The following is a 19,605-nucleotide window of genomic DNA, read 5'->3' on the forward strand; positions in this document are numbered from 1 at the left end:
CTTCTCCGTCTCCCGCCCCCCCTGCTCGTGTTCCCTCTCTCGCTGTGCCTGTCTCTGTCAAATAAATAAATAAAACATCTTTAAAACAAAAAAGAAGTCATGACAGTGGCTACCTTAGGAGGACCAGCAGGAGGGGAGCAGCTGGGAGGGAACACGAGGGCCTCTGCGGTGCTGCTAACATCCTTGCCTGTTTAACTGAGTAATTAATGGGTATTTCATTTTGATAATTGGCTGAGTTCTACACGTGGTATGATTTGCTCTTTTCCACATGTGTCTTGGCTCCAATTAAAAAGTTAAAAACAACTGATAGACACTTATAGTGAGTTTTGAAGTCAAACTCCAAATCGTTTTAGTAACCAGCCATGGAGCTGGAGGCAAGTTCATCTCTCTGAGCTTCAGTTTATCTGTAAAATGGGGGTGGAGGGGCTGCTTCGTGGTGCTCTTGCAGAACTAAATGACAATGGTACTGTGATTCACGTGTGCACTCGTGACTGTCAGCATTTCCTCCACCTGCCTGCATTCCACAGTGACATAATTACCGGATAAATACTTTAAACTATTATAACATTAGGTTTACACAACATTTTTTTTTGCGTCATGAAAATCAGAATGGGATTCAAATGTTTCATTGACCTAGGATCTAAAACTGATCAGTGAAAGTCATGGCAAATCAACAGGACACTATGAGAAGTGTGAGGTGATAAAAGTCCAAACAGAGGAGCAAATACTGAGAAATATGGAATGAGCCACTTTAAATATTGCGTCACCTCAGACAGCAAGTCTGCACTGACAATCCCCACACCGAAAGGCAAAGCCTGACATACTTTAAAAAGCATCACTACTATTCATTTGGAGAGGTGCAAGTTAGGCTGTGCTTTAAAAAAAACTCTCAGAGAGGCAACTCCTAATATACTACAGTAAGAAGTCACTACCACTGATCAATCTAGAAATGGCAGCATAAGCAACGTCACATAGAGGTAACCAGAGAGAGAAGAAAGTGGTCTGGGGAGGACTGAGGGATGGCACAATTTATTTTTTGCTATAAGCCTTGTAATATTTGAATTTTAATTCTATTTGCAGTTATAAAGCAAATATATAGTTTTATACACATTTTAAAGATTATGGAAAACAATTTCTTTTTTTTTTTTTTAAAGATTTTATTTATTTATTTGACAGAGAGAGAGACAGCGAGAGAGGGAACACAAGCAGGGGGAGTGGGAGAGGGAGAAGCAGGCTTCCCGCTGAGCAGGAGCCTGATGCAGGGTTTGAACCCAGGACCCTGGGATCATGACCTGAGGCGAAAGCAGACGCTTAACGACTGAGCCACCCAGGTGCCCCTGGACCGCTGATTCTTCTTCCACGAGGCAAACTGAACCCTGCCACATTCTAGCTAACCTAAGTATTCTGCTCCTCCAGAGCTCCAAACCATCAAGACTATGGCATCAGTAAACAACTGTGCATTTCCATTTCACTTAAACTATCAATCTTTATTTATGAAGCACCTACTGTGCACTAAGCATTACAGTATATTAGGAATTGCCTCTTGGAGAGTTTCTTTAAAAAGACAGTCTAGCTTGCCCCCCTTGCAAACAATGTAGCACCAACCTAGTACCTACAGGGAGCTCACTAACAGGAGGGGTGAAACAAAACAGTCACAAAGAATCTGGATACTGAATTATGAGCACATTTGCCTTCCAGAATAAAAAGTCGCTGATTCCTTTATCTAACCCTTAAAATGAGGAGATCATAAAAGTTCTGTTTCAATCATTTTCTCAAGGAATCTGTACAAATTTCTTTGGCTATCAGTTATCCACACACAGTTCCAAAATCTACTGCAACAGCCCTAATCTCTCTCCAGAATTGCTGACACAAAATTCTGGCTGCCTGGACACTGACAGAAGACATACAGATTGTCATCAGAGAAGAGGCAAGATAAAAGAAGGGCTTCAGGGTGATTAAGGGCTCTTATTCGCAAAATCACAGATGTTCCGCAGCCTCCCTCTCGGGAAACCCAGATCACAAGTGCGCCTCTCCGTGATACCACCACCATCACACCGTTTCTTGTATCACGAGAGAGCACGCTCGGCCAAGATGCTCTCCAGTGGGAATACTGTCTGCTTGCAAACCACGCAAACGTGTCCCTGAAGTGTCATCAGGCTGTTAAGAGTTGTAGAGGAAAAAGCGTAAGGTTACCATTCGGAGCAATAACGAAGACAGAACCCACAGCACGGTGCAGTGGGGACGGCGGTGAAGCCACAGGCTCTGGAGCAAGGCTAACTGGGATCAGACTCTGGCCCCACACTTTCGACTTGGGACACCTAAAACCAAATGCCTCATTCTCACCGGTAAATGTGTTAAATGTGCTAATACATATAATGACCTTAGAAGGGTACCTGCCCTGCAGTATGTGGTCAGCGAATGTTTGTTACTATTACAATCCTCAGAGAGGCAACGGAATCTAGTCCTCAAGAGCATTACTCTGGAGCCTCACTTGCCTGAGCTGGAACCCAGCCTGCCCACTTACTAGCCATGTGACCTCGGGCAGTTAGTGCTCTCTGTGCTTCGGTTTTCTCGGTGGAAATGGAAATAATAATAGTATCTCAGGGTTTTGCCAAGGAGGAATTAAGTCACGTTAAATCATTTCGAGCCGTGTCTGGTTTCTAACTACTACTTCTTCATCAAGTGGCTGGTTTCAGCTGGAGTTCCCTCCTCTTCCTCCAACTTTGCTTTAGAAAAACAAGCCTGGAAATTTATATAACATATACAACCTATTGTTCCAACATGGCTATGCTAAGTATCAGTGAAGACTGTCAGCAGTGTGCATTATAAGTTTATCATGTTTCTGTCCAGATAATAAAGACCCATGTGCTCTTCACCAATGCAGTCTGAGGTCAGACATCTCAATGAGCTGACAGTTCATGAGTCCTGACTTAATAAAATATGCGTAAGACACAAAAACTTGCGTTCTCGATGACTAGCCTATATATATATATATATATATCTATACATATATGTATAGATATATTTAATCAGCAAGCCATGGGAAATTCCAAAAAGCAACTAGCAGTGGTCTGCATAAGACTCTTCCTTCTAAGTCAGGCCTTGGCAAACTCTTGGGGGAAGGGCCAGACAGTAATTTGGGCTCCGTGGGCAACTACTCAATTCTGCCATTGTAATGCCAAAGCATAAATGAACAAGCAGGGCTGTTCTCCCCCAAAATTTGTTTATGGACACTGAAAACTGAATTTCATCCAATTTTCACATGCCATGAGACAGTCTTCTTTTGATTTTTTTCTTCAACCATTACAAAAATATTTATTTATTAATTCATTCATTCATTCTTAGTTCAAGGGCTATACAAAAATAAGTCTCAGGTCAGATCTGGCACACAGGCGATAGTTGACTAACCCCTGTTCTAGATGATTTTTAAAGAATCAGTGTATCAAAATGATGCCCAGAGCCAAATAAAAGAGAAGCGTTAATCTGCCCTAAATGCCTAGACATCTGTCTTCTCACCTCCCCTAACCAAGCCCTGTGCCATGGAAGACACCCCTGCATCTTCAAGACACCCTTCTCTGCAGGCTCATCTCCTACCCTTATAAACATGCTCTCACAGCCTATCCCAAACACATTTTGCCACACTGTTCCACTCTTGATTGAATGCACCAATTTCTGAAGGGAGTCTGCTTTACTCACTGCTTCCTTCCGCACCTCCCCAGTCTTCCGAAATGTGGCTTTCTGCCCACACCACCCTACTGAAGCAGTCTTAGAATGTAAAATAACCCACTTCAATTACCTTTTCCTTATCCTTCAAGGTCCTCCACCTCTCTGCAGTGTCCAACTCTCCATCAGCCCATTCTTCTTGAAATTCCTTTGTTATTGGCTCCTGAACTCTGCACCCCAGGTCTCCCCTGCCTTTATTACAGACAGCCTTCTTGGCGACTAGTCTGACTACCTACGCCCTAAGAGGAAGCAGCCCTGCAAGGTTCAGACCTAGAACTAAAGTTACTCTAAACTTTTTTTCCTGAAGGTCTCATGCACACCCATATTTTACTGTCACCTCCCTGTAAGTAGCTCCAAATCTCTCAACGGTCCCTCCTGGAGGATAACCTCCCAGTACTACAAACTCAACAAGCCCCAAATCAAACTTCACATCTTCCTCAAATCAAACTCCTCTTGGCTACTTCCATTTCAACTGTTATCCAGATTTGAAAGGTCTGGGTTACCTATGTATAAACTGTGATAATCCACTTACAACAGTGTAACAAATACATGAACTACTTAGGGATAAATTTTAACAAAAAAATATGCAAGACCTGCACACTGAAAACCATAAAGTATTGCTGACAGAAATTTTAAAAACCTCAATAAATGGAGAGTTATGCTATGCTCGTGGAGCAGAAGTCTCACTGTTGTTAAGACATCAATTCTGAGGTGTCCGGGTGGCTGAGTGTCCAACTCTTGATTTCGGCTCAGGTCGTGATCTCAGGGTCCTGGGATCAAGGCTGCGTTGGGCTCTGCATTCAGCGGGGAGTCTGCTTGAGATTCTCCCTCTCCCTCTGCCCCTCCCTCCATGCATGCTCACTCACGCTCTCTCTCAAATAAATAAATCTTACCAAAAAAAAAGACTTCAATTCTCCCCAAATTGATCTACGATTCAACATCATCCCAATAAAAATTTCAGCCGATTTTTGTTGGTAGAACTTAACAAGATGATTCCACAACTTATATGGTAACACAAAGAACAGCCAAAACAATTGGGGGTGGGGGGAGGTAAGAAAGGTGCGCACTTCCGTGATTCAATTTGAAAAAAACCCATTACAAGCCTGCAGTAACCGGGACAATATCCTATCGGCATCAAGATAGACATCCAGAGCTGTGGGTGGCCTGGAACCCAGACACGGACCTACACATACACAGCCAGGTGGAATGACAACCATGCCAAGGTACTTCAATGAGGAGAGGACAGTGGGGACAACTGAGTATCCACACGGAACAAGTGAGCCCCAACCCTTATGCACCACTCTATGCCAAAGTTCACGCATCTAAATGTAAGGGTTAAAACTATAAAACTTCTAGACTGAAAAACAGAAAAACATATTAGTGGCCTCAGATGAGGCACAGATTTCTTAAACTGGATAAAAAGAATCAGTAAGAGAAAAAAAATTGATAAACTGGACATTATAAATTTCAAAACTTGTTCTTTAAACACATAAGAAAATGAACAGGCAAGCAACAGACAAGGAGAAAATATGTGGAATGTGTATTTCCAACAAAGGACTTCTACTCAGACTATATTAAAAACTCTTATAACTCACTATAATAAGACAACTCAATAAAAAAGGGCCACAAATTTGAACACTTCACCAAAGAAGATAAATGCATGGCAAATAAAGTACACAAATAAAGAGATGCACATCACTAGTTATTAAGGAAATGCAGACTAAAACCACACTGAGCTGGCAGTGCATACCTGCTAGACGGCTAAAATGGAAGTGCTGGCAAAGATGCCGAGGTGAGAACTACACAGCAGCAGAGCCACTTGAGAAAAGAGTCCGACAGTTCCTCCAAGTTAATCATACACCTGCCTCGGGACCCAGCAGTTCCACTCCCAGGTATTTACCCAAGAGAAATGAAAACATGTCCACACAAACGCAACAACTCAAATTTCCAGCTGGTGAATGGACACAAACGGTAGTCCAGAAATCTAATGGAATACTACTCCTCTGTAAAAAGGAACAGACTACTGACACATGTAACATACTATCTGAAAAGCAACATGCTGAGTTCAAGAAGCCAGACACAAAAGACTGCATACCATATAATCCCACATGAAACTGTAGAAAAGGCAAACCATAGTGACAGAAAGCATATCAGTGGTTGCCAGAGGTCCAGGAATGGAACTGACTGCAAAGGAGGTCAAGGGAACTTTTTAAGAATACAGAAAGGTTCTAGATCATGATTGCAGTGGTGCTTACACTACTGTAAATATTTGTCAACTGACAAGTTAAAAACAGTGAAATCTTACTGTCAGTTATGGCTCAATAAAACTAACAGCACACTCCCTCTGGGATGCACCTTGACATCTTTCTCTTTCTTTCTGAACACCATCACACCAACATTTTCTTGAGGCCTTAAATCATTCACTCACATGCAGCCATCATCCTTCTCATACTTCCCTCATCACTGTACTCCACACACATCATCAATGATCTTCCTAAAACATGGCTTAACCAAGCCAAACACTTTCAGCCAGTTCTCCACTGTCTAGAAAAGTACAAGTTTCCTACTGAGGTGTTCTGGCTCCTCTAAGAAGTTTCCTGAGGGCAGGAAATGTCTTCTTTACCTTTGTATTCCACTGGCCGTACTTTGAACTGCATGGCATGGTCTCTGAGCATTGAGAAACTACACACAAACAGAAGAATTTTAGAAATCTTACGACGTAATAGATCAAATTACATGACACTGCCTACTATGGTAGGCTGAAAAATACCATCAATATCCACGTCCTAATACCTGGAACCTGTGAATGTTCATATGGCAAGAAAAGTGATTACACTGAAGAGCTGAGGTGGGCAGGCCCCCCCGTGCAATTACATGTATCCTTACGAGGAGGGACAGAGATAACTTTGACACAAAGAGGAAAGGCCGTATGAAGACGGAGACTTGAAGATGCTAGCCTTGAAGACTGACAAGCTAAGGAATGCCAGCAGCCCCAGAAGCTGGAAGAAAGGAACAGATTCTCTCCCAGGGGGAATGACACTCTCCTTTCAGCCCAGTGACACTGGTTTTAGACCTCTGGCTTCCAGAGCCATGAGGAATACATTTCTGTTGTTTTAAGCACCCCAGTTTGCGGGTATGTGTTACAGCAGCCCTAGAAAACTAATACACTTATCTTTACAAGCAAAAGACCATGCACAGTAAAACATTTTTAAGTCCTAGCAGCTTCCTGCTGGATTAGTGTCAACAGCTTTACACACAAGCTTCACACACAAATTTTACACAGTAAATAAAATGTACAGTTTCTTGTAACATTTTGCAATAAAAAAGAGGAATTCGTATTTTTTGATGTCTCCTATAGCAGTTAACTCATTATCTCAGATCCTAACCAACATATTCCAAACAGTACAGCACTTAACAAAACAGAATTCACTCAGGTTCAACGGATGGTCTAAAATTATATAATTAGCAGGACCAATCCAAGATTCAAGATATCCAGCCAAAGCCCATGCTCATCCCATTGTACCATGCTGCCAAATTTCAGCTCCAATATCAGGACAGCAAACAAACATTTACTGTTAATTCATTAACCAGGAATTAAATGTGTTCTACCAATTCCCCATCCTAAATGGGATTTCTACGCCCCTCTGCTTACTCTGATTCTAACCCAAACTTGACTCATCAAGTCTTTTTAGATTAACAAAATCTTGATGTTTCCTTTCTTCCCACTTCTCTAGTTCTTGCATTCCAGCCCCAATTTTACCAGTGAATTAGTGTTCTTCATAGAATTCTTTACTGACTAAATGACTTTATCCTCACTCTGTTTTAACTATGTCCCTGAGATAAAAGAAAAAAATAATTGTAAAAGCTGTGACAACATTCTATTTTGAGAACTACAAGAAAAACTGTTGTTTCAGGAATGTATTAGGGTCTTCCACATAACAATATTTCATTACAATATCAACTTCTCAGAAAATACCATCTTCCTTGTTGGCATTGGAACAGATAAAAAGCTCCTCCCTGGTAATGAATTACCACCACTACAACTTTTTCTTCTTTCTTTCTTTCTTTCTTTCCCTTTCTTTTGCCCCGGTTTCAGGTCTCTTCTGATTTGTTTAGTGTATATTTTTCTGAGGTCATTGTTACCATGTTACCACTTTGTTCTCTCATTCATCTATTCTCCTCTGGACAAAATGACAGGACGGAAAAACTCACCTCAAAAAAAAGAACAAGAGGCAGTACCGACTGCCAGGGACCTAATCAATACGGACATTAGTAAGATGTCGGAACTAGAGTTCTGAATGACGATTATAAAGATACTAGCTGGGCTTGAAAAAAGCATGGAAGATACTAGAGAAACCCTTTCTGGAGAAATAAAAGAACTAAAATCTAACCAAGTCGAAATCAAAAAGGCTATTAATGAGGTGAAATAAAAAATGGAGGCTCTAACTGCTAGGATAAATGAGGCAGAAGAGAGAATTAGTGATATAGAAGACCAAATGATGGAAAATAAAGAAACTGAGAAAAAGAGAGATAAACTGCTACTGGATCACGAGGGCAGAATTCGAGAGATAAGTGATACCATAAGACGAAACAATATTAGAATAATTGGGATCCCAGAAGAAGAACGAGAGAGAGGGGAAGAAGGTATATTGGAGCAAACTGTAGCAGAGAACTTCCCTAATTTGGGGAAGGAAACAGGCATCAAAATCCAGGAGGCACGGAGAACCCCCTCAAAATCAATAAAAATAGGTCAACACCCCGACACCTAAGAGTAAAACTTACAAGTCTCAAAGACAAAGAGAAAATCCTGAAAGCAGCTCGGGACAAGAAGTCTGTAACCTACAATGGAAGAAACATTAGATTGGCAACAGACCTATCCACAGAGACCTGGCAGGCCAGAAAGGACTGGCGTGATATATTCAGAGCACTAAACAAGAAAAATATGCAGCCAAGAATACTCTATCCAGCTAGTCTGTCACTGAAAATAGAAGGAGATAAAAAGTTTCCAGGACAAACAAAAACTAAAAGAATTTGCAAACACAAAACCAGCCCTACAAGAAATATTAAAAGGGGTCCTCTAAGCAAAGAGAGAGCCTAAAAGTAACATAGACCAGAAAGGAACAGAGACAATATACAGTAACAGTCACCTTACAGGCAATACAATGGCACTAAATTAGTATCTTTCAATAGTTACCCTGAGTGTAAATGGTCTAAATGCCCCAATCAAAAGACAAAGGGTATCAGATTGGATAAAAAAAAAACAAGACCCATCGATATGCTGTCTGCAAGAGACTCCTTTTAGACCCAAAGCCACCTCCAGATTGAAAGTGAGGGGGTGGAAACCATTTACCATGCTAACGGACATCAAAAGAAAGCTGGGGTGGCAATCCTTGTATCAGACAAATTAGATTTTAAACCAAAGACTGTAATAAGAGAAGAGGAAGGACACTATATCCTACTTAAAGGGTCTATCCAACAAGATCTAACCACTGTAAATATCTATGCCCCTAACACTGCAGCAGCCACTTATACAAACCAATTAATAACAAAATCAAAGAAACGCATCAACAACAATACAGTAATAGTAGGGGACTTTAACACTCCCCTCACTGAAATGGACAGATCATCTACGCAAAAGATCAACAAGGAAATAAAGACTTTAAATGACACACTGGACCAAATGGACTTCACAGATATATTCAGAACATTCCATCCCAAAGCAACAGATACACATTCTTCTCTAGTGCCCATGGAACATTCTCCAGAATAGATCACATCCTAGGTCACAAATCAGGTCTCAACAGGTACCAAAAGATTGGGATCATTCCCTGCATATTTTTGGACCACAATGCTTTGAAACTAGAACTCAATCACAAGAGGAAAGTCAGAAAGAACTCAAATACATGGAGGCTAAAGAGCATCCTACTAAAGAATGAATGGGTCAACCAGGAAATTAAAGAAGAATCTAAAAAATTCATGGAAACCAACGAAAATGAAAACACAACTGTTCAAAATCTTTGGGATGCAGGAAAGGTGGTCCTAAGAGGAAAGTATATAGCAATACAAGCCTTTCTCAAGAAACAAGAAAGGTCTCAAATACACAACCTAACCCTACACCTCAAGGAGATGGAGAAAGAACAACAAATACAGCCTAAACCCAGCAGGAGAAGAGAAATAATAAAGATCAGAGCAGAAATCAATGAAATAGAAACCAAAAGAACAGTATAACAGATCAACAAAACTAGGCGCCGGTTCTTTGAAAGAATTAGTAAGATTGATAAACCCCTGGCCAGACTTATCAAAACGAAAAGAGAAATGACCCAAATAAATAAAATCATGAATGAAAGAGAGAAGATCACAACCAACACCAAAGAAATACAAACAATTATAAGAACATATTATGAGCAACTCTATGCCAGCAAATTAGATAATCTGGAAGAAATGGATGCATTCCTAGAGATGTATAAACTATCAAAACTGAACCAGGAAGAAAAAGAAAACCTGAACAGACCTAATAACCACTAAGGAGATTGAAGCAGTAATCAAAAATCTCCCAACAAACAAGAGCCAAGGGCCAGATGGCTTCCCAGGGGAATTGTACCTAACATTTAAAGAAGAATTAATACCTATTTTTCTGAAACTGTTCCAAAAAATAGAAATGGAAGGAAAACTTCCAAACTCATTTTATGAGGCCAGCATTACCTTGATCCCAAATTCAGACAAAGACTCCACCAAAAAGAATTACAGACCAATAACCCTGATGAACATGGATGCAAAAATTCTCACCAAAATACTAGCCAATAGGATCCAACAGTACGTTAAAAAGATTATTCACCATGACCAAGTGGGATTTATTCCTGGGCTCCAAGGTTGGTTCAACATCCGCAAATCAATCAATGTGATACAATACATTAATAAAAGAAAGAACAAGAACCATATGATCCTCTCAACAGATACAGAAAAAGCATTTGACAAAGTACAGCATCCTTTCTTGATTAAAACTCTTCAGAGTGTAGGGATAGAGGGTACATACCTCAATATCATAAAAGCCATCTATGAAAAACCCACAGCGAGGGCGCCTGGGTGGCTCAGTTGGTTAAGCGACTGCCTTCGGCTCAGGTCATGATCCTGGAGTCCCTGGATCGAGTCCCGCATCGGGCTCCCTGCTCGGCAGGGAGTCTGCTTCTCCCTCTGACCCTCCCCCTCTCATGCTCTCTCTCATTCTCTCTCTCAAATAAATAAATAAAATCTTTAAAAAAAAGAAAAACCCACAGCGAATATCTATCATTCTCAATGGGGAAAAACTGAGAGCTTTCCCCCTAAGGTCAGGAACACGGCAGGGATGTCCACTATCACCACTGCTATTCAACATAGTACTAGAAGTCCTAGCCACAGCAATCAGACAACAAAAAGAAATAAAGGCATCCGAATCGGCAAAGAAGTCCAACTCTCACTCTTTGCAGATGATATGATACTTTATGTGGAAAACCCAAAAGACTCCACCCCAAAACAGCTAGAACTCATACAGGAATTCAGTAAAGTGGTAGGATATAAAATCAATGCACAGAAATCAGTTGCATTTCTATACACCAACAACAAGACAGAAGAAAAAGAAATTAAGGAGTCGATCCCATTTATAATTGCACCCAAGACCATAGAATATCTAGGAATAAATCTAACCAAAGAGGCAAAAAATCTGTACTCAGAAAACTGTAAAATACTCATGAAAGAAAGTGAGGAAGACACAAAGAAATGGAAAAACGTTCCATGCTCATGGATTGGAAGAACAAATATTGTGAAGATGTCAATGCTACCTAGAGCAATCTATATATTTAATGCAATCCCTATCAAAATACCATCCACTTTTTTCAAAGAAATGGAACAAATAATCCTAAAATTTGTATGGAACCAGAAAAGACCCCGAATAGCCGGAGGAATGTTGAAAAAGAAAAGCAAAGCTGTTGGCATCACAATTCCAGACCTCAAGCTCTATTACAAAGCTGTCATCATCAAGACAGTATGGTACTGGCACACAAACAGACACACAGATCAATGGAACAGAATAGAGAGCCCAGAAATGGACCCTCAACTCTATGGTCAAACTAATCTTCGACAAAGCAGGAAAGAATGTCCAATTGAAAAAAGACAGTCTCTTCCACAAACGGTGTTGGGAAAATTGGACAGCCACATGCAGAAGAATGAAACTGGACCATTTCCTTACAGCACACACAAAAATAGACTCAAAATGGATGAAAGACCTAAATGTGAGACAGGAGTCCATCAAAATCCGAGAGGAGCACACAGGCAGCAACCTCTTCGACCTCAGCCACAGCAACTTCTTGCTAGGCACGTCTCCAAAGGCAAGGGAAGCAAGGGCAAAAATGAACTATTGGGACTTCATCAAGATAAAAAGCTTTTGCACAGCAAAGGTAACAGTCAACAAAACCAAAAGACAACCGACAGAAGGGGAGAAGATATTTGCAAATGACATATCAGATCAAGGGCTAGTATCCAAAATCTATAAAGAAATTCTCAAACTCAACACCCAAAGATCAAATAATCCAATCAAGAAATGGGCAGAAGACATGAACAGACATTTCTGCAAAGAAGATATCCAAATGGCCAATAGACACATGAAAAAGTGCTCAACATCACTCGGCATCAGGGAAATCCAAATCAAAACCTCAGTGAGATACCACCTCACACCGGTCAGAATGGCTAAAATCAACAAGTCAGGAAACGACAGATGTTGGCAAGGATGCGGAGAAAGGAGAACCCTCCTACATTGTTGGTGGGAATGCAAACTGGTGCAGCCACTCTGGAAAACAGTATGGAGGTTCCTCAAAAAGTTGAAAATAGAGGTATCGTATGACCCAGCAACTGCACTACTGGGTATCTACCCCCAAGATACAAACGTAGTGATACGAAGGGGTACATGCACCCCAATGTTTATAGCAGCAATGTCCACAATAGCCAAACTATGGAAAGAGCCAAGATGTCCATCAACAGATGAATGGATAAAGATGTGGTATATATATATATACATTGGAATATTATGCAGCCATCAAAAAAAAAAAAAACCACAAAAACAAAAACGTGATCTTGCCATTTGCAACGACGTGGATGGAACTAGAGAGTATTATGCTAAGTGAAATAAGTCAATCTGAGAAAGACATGTATCATATGACCTCACTGATATGAGGAATTCTTAATCTCAGGAAACAAACTGAGGGTTGCTGGAGTGGTGGGGAGTGGGAGGGATAGGGTGGCTGGGTGATAGACACTGGGGAGGGTATGTGCTACGGTGAGCGCTGTGAATTGTGTAAGACTGATGAATCACAGACCTGTACCTCTGAAACAAATAATACATTATATGTTAAAAAAAAAAAAGAAGATAGTAGGAAGGGAAAAATGAAGGGGGGGAATCGGAGGGGGAGATGAACCATGAGAGACTATGGACTCTGAGAAACAAACTGAGGGTTCTAGAAGGGAGGGGGGTGGGGGGATGGGTTAGCCTGGTGATGGGTATTAAAGAGGGCACGTATTGAATGGAGCACTGGGTGTCATATGCAAACAATGAATCATGGAACACTACATCAAAAACTAACGATGTAATGTATGGTGATTAATATAATAAAATAAAGTTTTTCTTTCACAGCAGTTCATATCCATTCATCAATCAAGAGTGCTAAATGTAGGACGACTGTTTATTTATTTATTTTTTAAGATTTTATTTACCCATCTGAGACAGAGAGAGAGCACATGCACGCAGGAGCAGGGGAGAGGGGCAGAGAGAAAGGGGAAAGCCAACTCCCTGCCAAGCAGAGAGCCCAATGCGGGGCTTCATTCCAGGACCCTGAGACCAGGACCTGAGCCGAAGGCAGACACTCAACCGACTGAGCCACCCAGGCGCCCCTAGGATGACCGTTTAATGGAGAATATGAAATAGTGGGTATATTTACTATTGAGAACTCTGGTTCACAACATACCCTCCTGGAAAGGAAAAGGGAAAGAGGAGGTCAATACCATCTGGAACATGCAAAGGATCAGTTAGGGCCACAGGACCCCTGCCAGTCTGCACCCTCCTGCTTCTCTCTCTCACCATTTGGATATTATTAAAAATATGATGGTGCTAAGAGATATTTCATATTTTGACTTCTTGCCCTTTTAAAAACCTAGCAATTGTAATTGTCATAACTTGAATGCTTTGACAAAGTACAAAAGCCATTGTTTAACCAAAGTTTGCTTTAAAAAATCCTTTTACTCTAGTTAGAGATAAAATTTACTACCCAGGGGGCACCTGGGTGACTCAGTCGGTTAAGCGTCTGCCTTCAGCTCACGTCATGATCCTGGGATCGAGTCCCACATCAGGCTCCTTGCTCAGTGGGGAACCTGCTTGTCCCTCTCCCTCTGTCCCTCCCCCCTGCTCATGCTCTCTCTCTCTCAAATAAATAAAATCTTTAAAAAAAAAAAAAAATTTACTACCCAGGACTCCTTCCTTAGGTAGGAAACATTACCTCATTTTATGCATATCTATATCTACATACACATAGACAGATATATATTTACATATACATACATACATATACATAAACCAAACATATTTGTTTAAAAAACACGTTTAGTAAAACCACGTTTTATTCAGTAATGGCTCAGTTTGGAAAAAAAAATGTTTTGTGGGATATGTTGCTCTTCACTGAAGCTGAGTGATGCATAAATCTGGGTTTTTAAAAGCTCCCCAGGTGACTCTAATGTGCAGGGCTCTCCGTGTTGACAGCCACCAGTCCGAATCTGGAAAGGCAGCGAACAGAAAAAAACACATGTGAGAGCTAGCTTCACAGGCCCCACAGGTTTGGCGACTGAATGTAGGTCACTGACTTGAGAGTGTGGCTGGACAGTGGTGCCATCGATCACCAATGCAAGACAAAATCTGTGACTATAAAGCACAATACACATGCTTTTCTGAGAAACTGTGCCTCCCCTGTCTGCTCCAAGGCCCCATCAAGGCGAGACTGTCTTGGTCACTCTGTCACCCCTGGCACAGCAGCTTGCACCTAACAGAAATGAAATACACTTTCCTGAATGTAACCCAACGCTGTGAAGTCTTATCTATAAGTCAGTGGCATGACACACATGCTTCAAAACCTCACTCTGTATAGCCCTGAGCATAGGGCTGGCTTCATAAGAGATAGTCAATAAATATTAGTTAACTAGCTAATTTTTACCCAAATGCCAGTCTGACTGGAAATGCTTCTAATTGCCTGCTAAGACAGAACCATTGGTCGCGGCAAAGTATATCCAAAAAGGAGGTCAAGATATTTGTTCTCGAATCTGTTTCTCCTCCTCCCAGCCATTATCTGAGTCATCCAGACCCAGAACCCTTGAGTCATCTTTGATATCTCTCTTGTCAACATGTAAACAGGTTTCAAAAGTCCTGTCTTTTATACCTTCTGTAAGTCTTGCTCCTATCAGTCACCAGCCCAATGTTCCTTACCAAAGAACTCATCACCAACCGCCACAGCCTCCTCCTCCCAGATCCACCCTCTCCACTGTAGACATGCCCACATGCCTCCAACGACTCTACTCATGTCACTACCTTGGCTGATATGACTCAGTAGTCTCACTCCACAGCCCACAGGGTAAAATCCAAATGCTTAACCAATCCCTTCATAATCTGCCCCTTAACATACTTTTCCAACCTCATTATCCCACTATTCTTTCCATCAAGAAGAGTGATCTCTTCCCACTCCCATCTCCCCATGTCCAAAAGAGGTCTATTTTCCAAATCACAGGTCAAACACAATCTCCTGCAGCAAAGGCCTTCCCCGGCACCCAAAACATACTCCCTACCACTTTCCTAAAAAGCCTCTTCCCATCTGAATTTTCAAAGTAACTCCTAGCATTTTTCTCCTTCTCTCTTACAGTACAGTTTCTTATACACATGCTTTTCACCTCCTCTCACAGACTGCAGAGTTCCCTGTGAAGAAGTTCTAGGTCTGGCTACTTTGTTTTAACCACCACTACTTCTCCCTCCTCCCACTCCATACTCATCCCTTCCTCTACCCCACAGTGCCTTACTAGGTAGAGTTCAGTAAATACCCCAGATCCTTGGCCTACTCCAATTCAAGGAGAGAGACTAACACTTAGGAATTTCTCACTTGCCTTGCCAGTGACAGAACCCTGCATCTCTCTTCCTGCACATCCATAGTCACTGCAATGAATGGATAAACTTTCTGGGGGAAAAAAAAAAATCCTCAAGGAGAAAGTGAACAGGTACCACTGGTGACAGAAGTGAACAAAAGGAATGGCAGAAAAAAAGGTAGCAATGGTAGAGAAAGGGATAGTGGCCAAGAGGTCTCCGGAGAATACATAATTGTCAAAAGCCTAGGACAGGGTATTTGTTCAATGAGTGAAATAAAAAGCAAAGGAATAAATCTGAATATTGAAAAGAGAGCAAAGTCTCTTCTTTCCCTCTTTCTACCAGCCTATATTGATGAAGTATTTTCTGGAATAGTGCTATCGAACAGCACTTTCTGGAATGATACAAGTGTTCTGTTAATCTGTACTGTCTGCTAGTATGGGGACCACTAAGCACACAGCTACAAAGCAACTGAAACTGGGCTAGTGTGACCAAAGGACTGAATTTTTAATTTTATTAAATTTAAAGTGAAGTAGCCAGGGCGCCTGGGTGGCTCAGTTGTTAAGTGTCTGCCTTCGGCTCAGGTCATGATCCCAGGGTCCTGGGATCGAGCCCCACATCGGGCTCCCCGCTCGGCGGGAAACCTGCTTCTCCCTCTCCCACTCCCCCTGCTTGTGTTCCCTCTCTCCCTGTCTCTGTCAAATAAATAAAAAGACTTTAATAAATAAATAAATAAATAAATAAATAAATAAATAAATAAATAAATAAATAAATAAAGTGAAGTAGCCATATGTGGCTAGTGGCCGGTGATTGTCCAGCATATAGAATGTATTCACCTTGTATTTGAACTGTCAGAAGTATTTTCCCGACCAAATTCCAGTAAGCTAATAAAAGTCCACGGTCAATTTTCTGTTTAGTAAACCATTACATTTTTTCCAATTTTCACCTTCATTTTACTGAGGAAGGGAAGGAGAGCATGGTTGAAGAGGAGACTAAGAAAAGGGTACACGCTAGGGTCAAAATGTCAGGCACTGTGCTAGAAGTATTCTTCGTGCACTATTTCTTCTGATCCCCCCCTCAGCTACTCCTGAGATAGAGATGATCCCTCTTTTAAAGCTGAGGAAACGGAGATGGAGAGCAATTAACTGGCCTGCCGATGATAACAGGTTATTGGGACAAGGGTTCAAATCTTCGTCTGAATGCAGACTGAGCTCCCAAGCATTACACTTGAATTGCTAATACTAAAATGGGCAGAATGAAAAGTAGGTTAGGGAGCTCCCAGGAGACTAATGTTATTCAGAGCACATTAAAAGCTGGTCCCGCCAGCTTACTTGACAAGAGACTAAGGATGTATCCAGGCAACTTGGTTGATGTCTGGTAAATGATGCTCAATAAACTCGACCGTTCCTTGAACCATAGGTATGATTCCAAGTTGGGATACACAGCAGTGAACAAAATGAAAGTCTCAACCCTTGTGAGGTTTATATTCCAGTAAAGGAATTAAAAAAAAATAATTAGGAAGACCTCTAAAGGTGGTAAGAACTGAACAGACACCCAAATGAGTCAGTTAGCTCTATGGAGAAAATGAGAGAGACTGTTTCAGGCCAAGGCAGCTGCAAGGACAAAGATGGAGAGGCAGAAGCATTGGGAATGTACAAAGAACAGCAAGGAAGTTACCGTGGCAAGAGCACGGCAAATGAAAAGAGAAGTAAGAAATACGACTGCAGTTAACCAGTGGCCAGCCCTGTTGGGACCTGCAGGTCACTGGAAGGCTGGAATATATTTTTAAGATCACGGAGAGCCAGGAGAGTGGACAGTGCAGGTGCAGGAGGATAAGTGTATTGAGAAAAGTGAAAGAGACATAATCTGATTTATGTTATAAAGGGAACATTGGAACTGTAAAAATAGGCTATGAGGAAGCAAAATCAAAGAGAAAAAGTAAAAGCAGGAAGTCCAAGTAGGAAGGACTTTTTTGAGTGATGAAGCAAGTTTAAATTAGGAGAATAGCTGCAGATGTAGAGTGGAAATGGAAACTAATTTTAGGAAAGATTTTAGCTAAATACATCAGGTCAAACCAATACCCATGGACAGATGGAAGGGGAAAAAAGGTTGATTTCTAAACGAGTCACATTAGAAGTGAACTGTCCACTCAGTCTCTTCAGATTCTATTAATATGCCTAGACACTACTTCCCGCATGCTCACACATTCGCACCACCAAACAAAACCATTATCAGCAAGTTCCCACAGGACACGCTCACAGATAATCCAATTGTTCCATGACACAGATTTTTGCGATTTTTTTATATTTAAGTGAGTATTTCAGAACAAGTGTAGCCGACAAATTCTGACTAAAGTACAAGCAGCATTAAATAACACCAACCCTTTCTAGCTAATCCATAACACCTTCAATGCCCCACTCAATTCTTCCCAAAGTTTTGCAACATTGTTTCCCAGAATCTTAAAACACAGGCCAGGAAACTCAAACACCAAAAGGTAAAAGAAAAACTGCCAAGCCAGAACCTCGTGAGTGTGCTTCCCTGCCCACGATCCCTCAGCAAATTAACCCTCGAGGATGTTTGGTTTCAGGCGCAGGCTCCACTGGCTAGATGTGTCCCAGGGCTATCCGAACACACATCTCTCAAGGCGCCGGGCAGCACAACTCACTGATCACTGCATGCAGCCTGCATGGGCTCCTCATGCCTGGAACCCGACTGCACGGCAAAGCAGGTGCGGAGCAGAAGCGCGGAGTGATAAACCAGCCACCCTCTACAATGCCCACCTTGGTAATACGCTAGGTGCCAGACGACCTCCTGCCTCACAGAAGGCCCTCCTGCTTCCTTCCCCTCTGCCCTTCCTCACCGCTCTGAGCAACAAGCTCCCTTCACTGGCTGGCTCTGTGCTCAACCGCGTCAAACAACATCCCGTGACTGACCCCAAAGCGAGCTTCATGGGATGCCTTAGCTTTCTTTCTGTCCCTTCTATTCCTCCTCTGCTTTCACGCAACACTCCTCCGAGGTGCCCCCTCCAGGAGGTCTGCTCGGTGAGGAGCAAAGGGAAACGCTGGGTGCCAATGCCAGCTACGTCCGTAACTTTGGCGTCAACTCCTAACAGACTTGCAGGCCTCCTTCCCAAGGCTGTTCCCAAGGCTAATCCAAACGAGGAAATCCCGCAAGCTGTCACGTGCCGCCCAATTTTAAGATCCAGGTAAAGATGGGTCCAGGCAAAGCTTAGCTCAAGACCGACAGGGCAGGTCGCGACCAGCACACTGCGGCCCCTCGGCAGGCATCAAGTCAAAGGGGGAGCACCCTCCTCCAACAGGGGGCTGACCGGGAGAAGCACACTGGCGGTCCCCGCAGGAACGCCCCACCGCTGGCCTTCCAGCCCTCCCCCTGCACAATTCGGCTTCACAGCGCGGATGCCAGCACCCCTGCGCGAGGGAGGCAGGCTGGAGCGGCCCCATCGCCCCCGCCTGCAGCGTCACAAGGAGCGCCCCAGGCGAGGCAAGGACCGGACGGAGAGGCGACCTTGGCCGGCCCCTCCGCCACGCTGGGGGCAGCATCCCGGCCGGCGCGCGGGGCCCAGCCCGTCCGGACGCCGGACGTGCCAGGACAGCAGTTTCGGTTTCCCGGGGAGCTGACGTCCCCAGCCCGCGGGGCCCGTCCCCAGGGGCGCCCCGCACGCCCGGGCCGCGCCCCGCCGCACGGCCGGACCGGGCTCCGCAGCCGCCGCGGCCCGCGCGGTG

The 19,605-nt window shown here is 42.7% G+C and overlaps 1 protein-coding gene across 1 annotated transcript in view; it reads right to left on the reverse strand.

Annotated features, from left to right (window-relative positions):
• The window catches only part of ANKFY1 (ankyrin repeat and FYVE domain containing 1), an 87,145-nt gene that overhangs the window by 66,986 nt on the left and 554 nt on the right, over positions 1-19,605 (reverse strand). The window lies entirely within an intron of this gene.

The sequence above is a fragment of the Neomonachus schauinslandi genome, chromosome 15 (assembly GCF_002201575.2).
Source record: "Neomonachus schauinslandi chromosome 15, ASM220157v2, whole genome shotgun sequence".
Lineage (NCBI taxonomy): Eukaryota > Metazoa > Chordata > Mammalia > Carnivora > Phocidae > Neomonachus > Neomonachus schauinslandi.